Source organism: Mus pahari, chromosome 9 (assembly GCF_900095145.1).
Source record: "Mus pahari chromosome 9, PAHARI_EIJ_v1.1, whole genome shotgun sequence".
Taxonomy (NCBI): Eukaryota; Metazoa; Chordata; class Mammalia; order Rodentia; family Muridae; genus Mus; species Mus pahari.
In genome coordinates this window covers 3,351,821-3,356,936 of record NC_034598.1, presented here as the reverse complement: position 1 = coordinate 3,356,936, position 5,116 = coordinate 3,351,821, and positions in this window count along the sequence as shown.

Below are 5,116 nucleotides of genomic sequence, written 5' to 3'. Positions count from 1 at the left end.
ACAGGGTTGGTGGAGTCCCTTATGTTCTCTCATCAGCCTACTTGGGATGATTGCCAGCAGCTGCTGCAGACGCTCTTCACAACTGAGGAGTGAGAGAGAAAATTCTGTTAGAGGCTAGAAAAAAAATATCCCAGGAGCCAACGGGCGGCCTACACAGCTACAAAATGAGATTGACATGGGATTCCCTTTGACTCACCCCGGTTGGGATTACAACATGGCTGAAAGTAGGGAGTGCTTAAAAATCTATCGCCAGGCTCTGGTCCCCCAAGGTGCTTCAAGACGGCCCACTAATTTGGCTAAGGTAAGAGAGATAATGCAGGGGCGACAGAACTTCCCTCGGTGTTCCTTGCAAGGCTTATGGAAGCCTTCAGGCAGTTCACTCCCTTTGATCCTATGTCAGAAGCTCAGAATGCCTCAGTGGCCCTGGCCTTCATAAGACAGTTGGCTCATATATCAGAAAGAAACTTCAGAGATTGGAAGGGTTATGGGAGACAGTTACATGAACTAGTGAAAGAGGCAGAAAAGATGCATTTTGTGAGTGAGAGAGAGAGAGAGAGAGAGAGAGAGAGAGAGAGAGAGAGAGAGAGAGAATGGTGGGAGGTAGAAGAATGAGAACAGGAGGGATCGTAGACAAGAGAGAAATTTGACTGGAATCTTGGCCGAAGTGGTAGGAGAGAAAGAAAAGACAGGACCTAGACAGATAGGGAACCTGGGCAACTGAAGACCAATGTGCTTAACAGAATTAGGTGAGTTGTGGTACTGAGTCTCTGCTAAAAAGGCTCAGCTGTGTCAGACTGAAGTTACTTATTTGGGGTACACCCTTCAAGACAGGAAGTGGTGGCAAAAGGAAGCCAGGAAAAAGACTGTAACTCATATCCCAAGACAAGAAAGAGGATTCTTGGACACCGCTGGCTTCTGTAGGCTTTGGATACCCGGGTTTGCGAATTTAGCTGCCCCGTTGTACCCCCCTAACCAAGGAAGGGGAGGTATTTGTGTGGACCCCAGATCATCAGAAAGCCCTTGAAGAAATTAAAAAGGCAAACTGATGGCCCGGCCCCAGCCTTGCTTGGCCTTGCCTGACCTAACCAAGCCTTTCACTCTTCATGTGGATCAGAGAGTGGGGGTCGCCAGAGGGGTCCTTACACAGACTTTGGGACCTTGAAAAAAGCCAGTGGCTTACCTATCCAAGAAGTTAGACCCTGTTGCCAGCGGGTGGCCTTCTTGCTTGAAAGCTATTACTGCCATAGCTCTGCTTGTCGCGGATGCTGATAAGCTCACTCTGGGATAGCAAATAACTATAGTGGCACCCCACGCTCTTGGAAGCATCTGACAGCCCCCTGACCGATAGATGACCAACACTCGTATGACACATTATCAGAGCCTTTTGTTGACTGAACGAGTGACCTGCTGTCCTCAATCCCGCTACCCTACTGCCTGAGACTGATGACTGGAAATGATCTGAAGGATCAGCCTGGGCCTGAGAATCCGAGCTGGTACACAGATGGCAGTAACTTCGTGGTTGAAGGTAAGCAAAAGGCGGGGACAGCAGTGATGGACAGAAAGCAAGTGATCTGGGCCAGCAGCCTCCCTGAAGGGACTTTCGCCCAGAAAGTCAAACTTGTGGCTTTGATACAAGCTCTATGAATGGCAAAGGGGAAGTGTATCAACATTTACACTGTCTGCAGGTATGCTTTTGTCACTGCACGGAGCAATATACAGACAAAGAGGGCGTTGACATCTGCAGAGAAAGACATAAGATGATGAGGCTAAAGGGAGTCAGATGGCAGACCTAACCAACTGCCAAGCAGGCAGCTCAGAGTGTTAACCTTCTGCCTGAAGCAGAAAAATCCAAAACCCCAGGACCCGAGTGGCAGTACACCCTGGAAGACTGGCAAAATAAAAAATAAAGACAGACCAGTTCCCTAGGATCCCAAAGGGGACTTGCTAAACCTCAGAAGGGAAGGGGATCCTACCCTACAGAAAGGACTAAATATGTCCAACAGATGCGTCATCCAACCCACCTAAGAGCCAAACATCTGCAGAGACTGGTTAGAACATTCTCTTATCGTGTTCTGAAATTACTGGTAGTGGTTGACCCAGTGGTCAGACTTTGTGTGCCTTGCCAGGTGGTTAATGCTAACCCTTCTGGAATGCCTCCTGAGAGAAGACTAAGGTAAAGCCAGCCAAGTATGGTAACAAGTACTTACTAGTTTTTATAGACACCTTTTCAATCTGGGTAGAAGCTTTTCCTACCAGGACTGAGACGGCCAATGTGATTGCCAAGAAGATCCTAGAAGAAATCTTCCCAAGATTTGGGATACCCAAGGTAATTGGATCTGATAATGGACCTGCTTTGTTGCCCAGGTAAGTCAGGGACTGGCCAAGATATTGGGGATTAATTGGAAGTTACATTGTGCATACAGGCCCCAAAGTTTAGAACAGGTAGAGAGGATGAATAGAACGATTAAAGAGACCCTTACTAAATTGACAGCGGAGACTGGTGCTAATGATTGGATAGCCCCCCTTCCCTTTGTGCTCTTCAGGGTTAGAAATACCCCTGGACAGTTTAGACTGACCCCCTATAAATTACTCTACGGGGGGCACCCTCCATTGGTAAAAATAGCCTCTGTACCTAGTGCTGATGTGCTGCTTTCCCAGACTTTATTCTCTAGGCTCAAGGTGCTAGAGTGGGTGAGACAGCGAGTGTGGAAGCAGCTCCAGAAGGCCTCAAGTGGAGACCTGCAAGCCCCACATCACTTCCAAGGTAAAGATTCAGTCTACATTAGATGCTACTGTGCAGAAAACCTTGAGACTCGGTGGAAAGGCCCTTATCTTGTATTCTTGACCACCTACTTTCTACCCTTATGGGACCCCTTTTGATTTTGCTTCTGCTTTTAATTATAGGTCCATGTGTGTTAGACAGGCTAGTCGCCTTTATTAGAGCAAGACTTAGTATGGTGCAGCTTTTAGTTTTGAGACAACAGTACCGTGCCCTAAAGGATCAAGTGTTTCAGGGAGAAGATAGTGTCTAGTTCTAAGATTAGAGTTACTAACAAGTAGAAGTAGGGAATGAAAAAGTGAAACATAAAAACATAAATTCTAGGCCTTTAGGCCCAGACCTGAGAATGTGACCTTTGTGACTCAATGCTCCAAGGCATGCTAATCATAAAACAGATAGCAACATTCCTCCACCCATCCACTTCCTGGGTTTGGGGAGTGTTCATTCAAAGAAAGTCACCCTGACCCACCCTGACCACTCCTGGAACCCACTATGCAAATGTGCTAACAGTCTTGACTCCCACTTCCTGTGACTCTTAACTGGTATTTTTGGTATTTTCCAACAACGCCCTCCCCATCCCCTTGAGTTGTAGTTTCTTCCTTTAAATACCCCCCTTAAACAGCTATTCAGGACCCAGGATCCTCTACTCCTGTGTGGCATAAAACTGTGGGTTCCAGAGTGCTCTTGGAATAAAAATCCTCGTGCAGTTTGCATCAAGACCATTTCTCGTGACTGATTTGGGGTGTCACCTTTCCTGAGTCAGAATGTGGGGGAGTCCTCACTTTATGGGTCTTTCAATATCATAAGAACAGACTCATAGCATACTAAAATTCTACTCTTCTGAAACATCTATCACCAGGCCTCCACAGTTTAAACCACCCTTATCATCGGTGTCCTCCATGCTTCTACTAGTATGGCCCAGTAAGGCCCGATTAAAGCTTTCTACTGCTTTCCAAAGTTGCAAAATCATCATTCCTCCAAACAAAAACATAATCAGGCCTATCACAGCATACCCAACTACTGGTACCAATTGTCTTCATTAGGTTTCATTGCTGTGACAAGACACCATGATCAAAGTAATTTGCATGCCTTTAATCCCAGCACTTGGGCAGGGGGGGCGGGCCAGAGGCAAGTCGGATTTCTGAGTTCAAGGCCAGCCTGGTCTACAAATTGAGTTCCAGGACAGACAGGGCTAAGCAGAGAAACCCTGTCTCAAAAAACCCAAAACTATCCAAACAAATAAACAAACAAAAACCCATTTAATTGGTGCTCACTTACAGTTTCAGAGGTTCAGTCCATGACTGATCATCACGGTGGGAAGCATAGCAGCTTCCAGGCAGATATGGTGCTCTAGAAGAAGCTGAGAGTTCTACATCTTGATCCAAAGGCAACCAAAGAAGGAGACTGTCTTCCTACCAGCAGCCAGGAAGGACTCTTTTCTGCACTGCATGGTTCTTAAGCACAAAACCTGGAAGCCCATCTATACAGTGACACACTTCCTCCAATAAGGCCACACCTCCTAATAGTGTTACTTCCCATAGACCAAGCATATTTAACCAGTTAGTACAGCCCATATGTCATGAAGGTGAAACACAGTAATCCACAAGTAGTCACATCCTCAAAAAAGAATGGTTCTCACTCTGCATACAGCTACAAGCTACTAATAGCTCTTCAGTAAAGACTTAAAGATCAACAATACCATCCATGCTGGGATTTTTGGCTGACTTGGTCTTGTGCAGTCTTGTGCAGATAACCACAGATGCTATGAGTTTGTATGATAGTGCTGTCTTGTTCACATGGTAACATTTCACAGCACTCACTTTCCCCACCCCCAATCCTTCAACTCTTAATTTCTACCTCTTTTTCTGTGCTGTTCCCTGAGCCTTGGTGTTGGCAAGATGTTGGAATGGATCTAGGGCCACTATGCATTCAAATGCTAAATATTGGCCTCTAAGATCTGGTTGACCCTTATGAGGAGGTCATCACGTACACCAAATGATGCTATATAACCTTGCTCCCCAAGTTAATTGGACAATAAAAAGTTAAAGCCTGTGATTGGGCAATAGATAAAGGTAGGCAGGTATTCAGTTACCTAACTGGTGGTCACAGGTAAAGACCAGGGGAGAAAGAAGAAAGAACAGGAGAGGAGGGAGCCACCATGAGAGGAGATGGACCATGAGCACATGGCCAGGAGAAACCACAAGTAACAAGGGGCATATGGCTGGGATGTTAGACTTACAGCTTGTAAATAACATACCTGGATTGTATGTCTTTTATACAGGCCAATTAGAATTTATAATTTCATTTACAGTGAGGTCACTACAGATGTTTCTTTTA